This window comes from Bos indicus, chromosome 9, assembly GCF_029378745.1.
Source record: "Bos indicus isolate NIAB-ARS_2022 breed Sahiwal x Tharparkar chromosome 9, NIAB-ARS_B.indTharparkar_mat_pri_1.0, whole genome shotgun sequence".
NCBI lineage: Eukaryota > Metazoa > Chordata > Mammalia > Artiodactyla > Bovidae > Bos > Bos indicus.
The window spans coordinates 46,355,915-46,365,201 of NC_091768.1; the positions used below are offsets into that span (position 1 = coordinate 46,355,915).

General features: G+C 41.7%; 1 non-coding gene and 1 pseudogene across 1 annotated transcript; one reads left to right on the forward strand and one right to left on the reverse strand.

Annotated features, from left to right (window-relative positions):
* The first annotated feature begins 2,011 nt into the window (after positions 1-2,011).
* On the forward strand, positions 2,012-2,083 carry TRNAC-ACA (transfer RNA cysteine (anticodon ACA)). The gene has a single exon. It is a non-coding gene; the product is annotated as a tRNA-Cys (tRNA).
* A 3,406-nt stretch (positions 2,084-5,489) lies between these two features.
* On the reverse strand, positions 5,490-8,413 carry LOC139184822 (myb/SANT-like DNA-binding domain-containing protein 7; annotated as a pseudogene).
* Positions 8,414-9,287: the final 874 nt, after the last annotated feature.

Sequence of the window (9,287 nt, forward strand, 5' to 3'; positions counted from 1 at the left end):
CACTTGGCTTTTCAAAAGAAATAACCTTTAGGTAAAATCATCTGTTTCTAATATTTACTGTATTTTCTTCTTTTGTGTTACATTACCCCCTCCTCCCCTTTTTTTGAGTCAAGGAAGAAAAATTAAAGGAAAAAAAAAAAAACCTCTTAAATGTAAGAGCATTTGATTGTATTGCATTATGTCATTTCCTGTGTACATTATCAAAGTCCCATGACTTTAGTAGCTCAGAGTCATGATTTATAAATTAAGCTTCATTCTTCATAAGATGTGGTTTATATTAGTGCATAATTATATGGGGTCCTCTTCTTTTTCTTTTCATGTATCATTCTTTATTTTTTCTATCCTGCCAACAGATTATAAATGGGTAGAAATTATTCATGTATTGTTTTTCTTTTATATATTCTGTAGCTGAGGACTTTGTAAGCTATCAAGGTGTACCTTATTGTTTAGCTGAAATAAGTATGGGTCTATCTGAAAAAGCTTCTATTTCATCCAAGGAAATTACTGATGGAAAAAACAAATGGTGGATGATGTGGAAAATGTCCTATCAACCTGCATAATCCATTTATATAATGATAGCAGATTTGTCTCTGGTGGTACCCTCTGCTTCTAGTGTTCTATAATTATGGATATTCAAATAGGAACAGTGCAATAATGATTGCTTTGAGCACGCTAAGATATTTATATCTTAAGACAAGGGCACCTACCTCTCTAACTGCATTTCATGCTAGTCTTTCCCTAGATCAGTAATTAGCAAACTTTTCTGTAAATGGCCAAATAGCTAATGATTTTAAGTTTTGCAAGTCATACCGTATTTGTTGCAACTAGTCAAGTAGTGTTTTTTAGTGGTATCTGACATTTATTGAAAATAAGAAGTAAAATTTGTCCAGGTAGTGTTGAGGAGTTGGGTAGAGTACAGGAGTTCTTCTGTTGACCAACAGATGCAGGACTTAGAAAATACTCCAAATTCTGAAGAGATCTAGCATCTGGAAAAAGTGATGGTGAGAGGAGTTGGCTGCAAGGCACCCCTGGGACCTGGCAGTCATCTAGAGGAGTAGAAAATGTCTCTGAGGGTGGGAAGGGGGAATGGGCTTCAGAGAAGGTGAAAGGCTGTCCCCCTGGCAATGATTCTGAGCTGTCTGAATCACTGTTTAGGGACTATGGCCTGCTAGGTACCTCCTAAGTGAGCTCAGATCACTAAGCTCAGGTCACTAAGCTCAGATCATTGTGGTTTCTTTGTGGGATGTAGTAGAGGATGATGGCAACAACATCCAACGTCTGCAGACAGATTCAGGTCTGCTAGTCTTTTCTACCAGCATTTCTCTGCTTCACAATGTCAAAGAACCATAGAAAGTAGTAAACAAACATGTGTGACTGCGTTCTAATAAAACCATCTTAAAAGCATAAATGAGAGTTAGCCTGAGGGTCATCATTTGCCAACTTTGCTCTAAGTCATTATGCACTGAACAGGGAAAGTTCCAGGCTTCCCTGGTGGCTCAGACAGTAAAGAATCTGCCTGCCAATGCAGGAGACCTGGATTCAATCCTTGGGTCAGGAAGATCCCCTGGAGAAGGAAATAGCAACCCACTCCAGTGTTCTTGACTGGGCAATTCCATTGCCAGTGGAGCCTGGCAAGCTACAGTCCTTGGGGCTGCAAAGAGGTGGACATGACTGAACAACTAACACAACACAGGAAAAACGGCCTCCCTACTTCTTGTGCTGCTCCACCACTTTGGATATTCTTGTCCCTGCTTTTCCACATTCTTGACTTCTTTTCTTCATTCTGATCTACACTTAAATGAAATGAGGCTCAAAGATAGGGAGACATTCTGATCTACCTACAAAAAAACCTAATTTATGTCTGTAGTCCTGGTGTAATTACTGATGTGAAACCTGTCACTTTGAAATGTGATGTGATTGGAATGATAAATTATTGGTCAAAATTATGAGTCACCCTGTTCATAAAAGAATTCTCTGATGATTCTATGTAAACTAGGAAATTAGCCGATCATCCCTGGTGGCTCAGATGGTAAAGCGTCTGCCTACAATGCAGGAGACCTGGGTTCGATCCCTGGTTAGGGAAGATCCTCTGGAGAAGGAAATGGCAACCCACTCCAGTACTCTTGCCTGGAAAATCCCATGGACGGAGGAGCCTGGTAGGCTACAGTCTATGGGGTCACAAAGACTCGGACACAACTTAGTGACTTCACTTTCACTTTCTTTCCACTATTTATATAGGAAACACTAGAATTTGCATTTTTAGTGCTTTCTTTTTATCATTTACTGTGTGCCTCTCCCTAGTGGAATAAAAGTCTGTATGGGAACAGAGTCAAGTCTGCTCCATTCATGTTGCATTTCCACTCCAAATATACTACATGCAAGATATAGTGTACCCATACACAAAAATAAACTCAAAATGGATTAAAGATCTAAACATGAGACCAGAAACTATAAAACTCTTAGAGGAGAACATAGGCAAAACACTCTCCGACATAAATCACAGCAGGATCCTCTATGACTTACCTCCCAGAATATTGGAAATAAAAGCAAAAATAAACAAATGGGGTTTAATTAAATTAAAAGCTTCTGCACAACAAAAGAAACTATCAGATCAGATCAGATCAGTTGCTCAGTCGTGTCCGACTCTGCGACCCCATGAATCACAGCACGCCAGGCCTCCCTGTCCATCACCAACTCCTGGAGTTCACTGAGACTCACGTCCATCGAGTCAGTGATGCTATCCAGCCATCTCATCCTCTGTCATCCCCTTCTCCTCCTGCCCCCAATCCCTCCCTTCCAATAAGTCAACTCTTCGCATGAGGTGGCCAAAGTACTGGAGTTTCAGCTTTAGTATCATTCCTTCCAAAGAAATTCCAGGGCTGATCTCCTTCAGAATGGACTATAAGCAAGGTGAAAAGACAGCCTTCAGAATGGGAGAAAATAACAGCAAATGAAGCAACTGACAAACAACTAATCTCAAAAATATACAAGCAACTCCTACAGCTCAATTCCAGAAAAATAAATAACCCAATCAAAAAATGGGCCAAAGAACTAAATAGACATTTCTCCAAAGAAGACATACAGATGGCTAACAAACACATGAAAAGATGCTCAACATCACTCATTATCAGAGAAATGCAAATCAAAAACACAATGAGGTACCATTTCATGCCAGTCAGAATGGCTGCGATCCAAAAGTCTACAAGCAATAAATGCTGGAGAGGGTGTGGAGAAAAGGGAACCCTCTTACATTGTTGGTGGGAATGCAAACTAGTACAGCCACTATGGAGAACAGTGTGGAGATTCCTTAAAATTCTGGAAATAGAACTGCCATATGACCCAGCAATCCCACTGCTGAGCATACATACTGAGGAAACCAGAATTGAAAGAGACTCATGTACCCCAATGTTCATCGCAGCACTGTTTATAATAGCCAGGACATGGAAGCAACCTAGATGTCCATCAGCAGATGAATGGATAAGAAAGCTAGAAAGCTGTGGTACATATACACAATGGAGTCTTACTCAGCCATTAAAAAGAATACATTTGAATCAGTTCTAATGAGGTGGATAAAACTGGAGCCTATTATACAGAGTGAAGTAAGCCAGAAAGAAAAACACCAATACAGTATACTAATGCATATATATGGAATTTAGAAAGATGGTAACAATAACCCTGTATGCGAGACAGCAAAAGAGACACAGATGTATAGAACAGTCTTTTGGACTCTTGGGAGAGGGAAGGGGGGATGATTTGGGAGAATGGCATTGAAACATGTATAATATCATATAAGAAACGAATTGCCAGTCCAGGTTCCATGCAGGATAAAGGATGCTTGGGGCTGGTGCACTGGGATATCCCAGAGGGATGGGATAGGGAGGGAAGTGGGAGGGGGGTTCAGGATTGGGAACATGTGTACACCCGTGGTGGATTCATGTTGATGTATGGCAAAACCAATACATTATTGTAAAGTGATTAGCCTCTAATTAAAATAAATAAATTAAAAAAAAGATATAGTGTACCCAATATATAATTGGGTAAATATATAAATATTTGTTAAATGATTTCAATCTGGGCATAGTGAAATTCTTTCTCATTATTATACATTATCCACAATGACAATTTTTTTCTAATATATATAGCTTAATATTAGAGATTTTTTTTCATCCTTAATAGAGAGTTGGAGACAGGCTTCCAAACTAATTGGCCTGACAGGAGTAGGATCCAGAGTTTTGCATGATGGATCCTCCTCCACCTCCTTCCATGGATTTCTGGGCAAAAGTGTTCTGTACATCTCTATACAAAGACCTACCTGGATAGTCAGAAGATGGCAGTGTTTTTTAAATGATCCTAATTTAATCTCAGTGGTCTTCCCTTTCTCCAAGAAAATCGAACCTATCATTGGGTTGAGAATCTTTTAAAAATCCCCAATATCTGCGACACCTTTTCCCTAGCACTTACTGCTTTTTAATGTAAAGGAATATGATTTTTCACTCTTTCCAGGATGGTTGGTGGAAATCCCATTTGATCAATCTTGTTACATGGATGTGGTGATATTCACTAGGAGGAAAGGATTTTGTTTGTTTGTTTGTTTGTTTTAGCTAAAAGTATTTGGAAAGCTGATATAATCCAAATTGTTTCCATGATGTCCAAATGACAAACCAAACCTCAAGTTATATAATTATGAACATAAAAAAAACCCCTAAACATGGAATGCAAAGAATTTACTTATAGGTAGTATTTTATAAGACAGCCAATTTCTCATGATATCAAAGATTATCAACATGAACCAAAACACATGATTGTGGCTTCCTATCAGTTCTGAATTATATCCATAGAGATAAGTGACTAAGGACAAATAAAATGGAGGGAAAGATGGTTTGACTATTAAGTGGTTGCTAGTAGGTATGTCACAGATACAGCAAACTTAAAAAGGGACCAATACATGTTGTGTCTACAATAGCCTAATGAACTACAGAGAGATTTTAAGAAATGAAGATTGTAAATTCCAGGAAGTAGTCCAGTTAAACTAGTAGAAATTTAAGCAATGAGGTCACGGTGTAAAACCCTCATTCTGTATCTTGTCAACTACTGTGCCTCACACCAGCCTTCTCTCAGCCAAGGTCATATGCTTTAGTAACTTACATGCATATAGTGCTTTTAAACCCTTTCATATCTATTTCAGCCATCTGATCCTCACAACAACCTGTGAGGTAAGTAGGTTTAGCAGCTGAGAAAGCTGATGTAGAGAGGTAAACTAAAGTGTCTCCTATCAGTGATAAAGCCAGGGCTAGCTAGCTCTGTGCACTTGGCTGCACCCTTCTTCTACTGGGCCACCCCTTGTATTTCTAAAAGGTCTTTCAACTAGTAGAGACGCCTAGGAGCAGCCACTAGCACACATGTTCCTACCACTCCACACATTAACTGTCCATTTACTCTGTTTTGTCTGAGGACACAGAAAAGGAGCCAGGGTATCAGGAGGCGTTGGTTGGACCCAGGCTCTGCCAGTGTAGGAAATACACCCTTGCATGATCAGCTCCTAACTTTTGGTGTTTGAAATTGACCTCTGAAGCAACTTTTCAAGTCCCAGCTGGAAAGCCCCAGTTGCCTCTTCCACTGCTGTGGCCAAGCGTCTGACCACGACCACTGCACCCCTGCGGAGCTCACTGGCAATGTCCTGCTGACTGCTGGCCTCCTCGCCAATGGCAATCAGCTGGTCCAATTTTTCTTGCTCCTGCTTTGAAAATTCTCGTGTCAACCTCCTGTTTTCTGTCAGCTCAGCTGCAATAGTCCTGGCCACTGACCACCTTCTTCACTGGGGCCACTTGGGAGGGGGCTCACTGGTCAAAGGCCTATTCCCACCAGAAATGAAAGGAGCCCTGGAGGAGGAGGCTGGAAGCTGCTGTGCTGAGGCTACCTGATGAGTGTTTCGGCTAGAGCTGGAGCAGGAGCTGGGCTTACCAGACAGAGCTAGTCTGGTCACGGGGCTGCTCTGACAGGGAGCAACTGCACCATTGTAAAGGTGGTGGGAGTTGCTGTAGCTGGGGGTCCCTTGAGAGCACCCTGCACCCAAGGAGTTATCCCAGGAGTCCTCTAGGTCACTGGTTTCTGGCATCTGGTCACTGACCCTCAGCTGCCAATCCTCATCTGATTGCTTCACTGTTTTCAAAATAGGCTGATGCTCTGCTCCCTGAGTCCTTTTTGCTCCCAGAATGCTAGTCCCCTCCTCCCCCGTGGTGTCAGGGGATGCTAAATTCAGGCCACTGTTCTTGGCCCAAGCAGCATCCTCCATTAACTTGTCTGTATCAGTCACTATTTGATTTCAGATAAGCTGATTCAACATATCATAAAAGGGACAGTGTGGTGAATTACCCATACTTGTGGTGTGGGCCACATAGGTCTTTAAATATAAGTTCTTCAAGACTTTGAATAGCAAGGAGAGATAAGAAAGCCTTCCTCAGTGATCAATGCAAAGAAATAGAGGAAAACAATAGAATGGGAAAGACTAGAGATCTCTTCAAGAAAATTAGTGATACCAAGAGAATATTTCATGGAAAAATGGGCACAATAAAGGACAGAAATGGTATGGACCTAATAGAAGCAGAAGATATTAAGAAGAGGTGGCAAGAATACACAGAAGAACTATAAAAAAAAGATCATCATGACCCAGATAACCATGATGGTGTGGTCACTGGACTAGAGCCAGACATCCTGGAATACAAAGACAAGTGGGCCTTAGGAAGCATCACTATGAACAAAGCTAGTGGAGATGATGGAATTCCAGTTGAGATATTTCAAATCCTGAAAGATGATGCTGTGAAAGTGCTGCATTCAATATGCCAGCAAATTTGGAAAACTCAGCAGTGGCCACAGGACTGGAAAAGGTCAGTTTTCATTCCAATCCCAAAGAATGGCAATGCCAAAAAAATGCTCAAGCTATTGCACAATTGCACTCATCTCACACGCTAGTAAAGCTCAAATTCTCCATTACAAGCTACAACAGTACATGAACCGTGAACTTCTAGATGTTAAAGGTGGATTTAGGAAAGGCAAAGGAACCAGGGATCAGATTTACAACATCCACTGGATCATTGAAAAAGCAAGAGAATTCCAGAAAAAACATCTATTTCCACTTTATTGACTATGCCAGAGCCTTTGACTGTGTAGATCACAACAAACTGGAAAATTCTTCAAGAGATGGGAATACCAGACCACCTGACTTACCTCTTGAGAAATCTGTATGCAGGTCAAGCAACAATTAAAACTGGACATGGAACAACAGACTGGTTCCAAATAGGGAAAGGAGTATGTCAAGGCTGTATATTGTCATCCTGCTTATTTAACTTATATGCAGAGTACATCATGAGAAATGCTGGGCTGGAAGAAGCACAAGCTGGAATCAAGATTGCTGGGAGAAATATCAATAATCTCAGAAATGCAGATGACTTCACCCTTATGGCAGAAAGCAAAGAACTAAAAAGCCTCTTGATGAAAGTGAAAGAGGAGCGAGAAAAAGTTGGCTTAAAACTCAACATTCAGAAAACTAAGAACACAGCATCTGGTCCCATCACTTTATGTCAAATAGATGGGGAAATAATGGAAACAGTGACAGATTTTATTTTGGGGGGCTCCAAAATCACTGCAGATGGTGACTGCAGCCATGAAATTAAAAGACTGTTGCTCCTTCGAAGAAAATATTTGACCAACCTAGACAGCATATTAAAAAGCAGAGATATTATTTTGCCAACAAAAGTCCATCTAGTCAAAGCTATGGTTTTCCCAGTAGTCAGGTATGGATATGAGAGGTGGACTATAAAGAAAGCTGAGCACCAAAGAATTGATGCTTTTGAAGTGTGGTGTTGGAGAAGATTCTTGAGAGTCCCTTGGACTACAAGGAGATCCAACCAGTCCATCGTAAAGGACATCAGTCCTGAATATTCACTGGAAGGACTCATGCTGAAGCTGAAACTCCAGTACTTTGGCCATCTGATGCGAAGAATTGACTCATTTGAAAAGACCCCGATGCTGGGAAGATTCAAGGCAGAAGGAGAAGAAGACAATAGAGGATGAGATGGTTGGATGGCATCACCAACTCAATGGACATGAGTTTGAGTAAACTCCAGGAGTTGGTGATGGACAGGGAAGCCTGGAGTGTTGCAGTTAATGGGGTCACCAAGAGTCGAACAAGACTGAGCGACTGAACTGAACTGCCTTTGAATCTGGAGCTGCACTGAAGCATGGTGCGGCAGAAGTCTTCCTGCTACATCCGCTTGGACACGGCCTGATAGACATCTGCGTTGTGATTCATGGTCTGCAGGCACTGAATGTACTCTGCCTTGCCTAGTGGGGAGAGAAGCCTGCATATCTCCTGTCTGTACCACCGGAATCCTGCACGTCTATTGGAAGTTGCCATGGCAGACTGGGAAGAAAGGCTAGCTGGAGGAGGCTCCCGGGCAGGAGAGTGCTGACCTGAAGGTGTGAGGAATTTCTGGGTGCTCCAGTCTATCTCCAAGAGCCAGCCGCTTCTTCCCTCTCTAGAGCTAATTGCTGAGAAGCCAGGTCTGAGGACTGCATTTCTGGCTGGAAGGCCACAGAGGAATGCAAGTTACAGGAGCAGTGTAAGGATAATTGTGGCATTAAGTTAGGCAGAGCTACCTGTAAGTAGGTTGCAAAGAGGCAGGATGCCAGGGCTGAGAGAAGCCCAACTTTGGGAGGTCACTTAGGATGGGGACCGGACCAAGGGCTACAAAGGGCCTTACTGGCTTGGTAACAAGGGGACCAGCTTCTTCACAAAAAGTAGGATGCTTCCAAGGCTGAGACCTGGAACCACTGTGTGTCTTCTGCCAAGGATCTGCTTGATTTTCATTACTGAGTTTGAAATATTTCTTATTCTACTTTGTTTTGCTGCCAATCCAACAATATCTTCATTTTTTGAGTAAGCAACAACAGCTGGAGTAACTCTGTCGCCTGCGTCATTTGCAACCATGCCAGCCCAACCATCCTTATGGATGGCCACACAAGCTGATGTGCAGCTCAGGTGAATCCCAGTGGCAGCCGTGAGGCGGCAGAGAAGCTGGCAGCACTCAGGAAAGCAGTTTTGTATTACTATAAATATGCAAATTATAAATAAGAATATAACAATCTTATACAGTCTCAAACTGTGGGAATGCATTTGTGTCTGTAGCTGAAAATGCAATGTATTCTTGCTAATTAAAATGGATTTTTATTAGTCTTAGGATGCTTCAACAAAGAAAACAAATGTTTTTACTTAGCTGGGGAACTAAGTA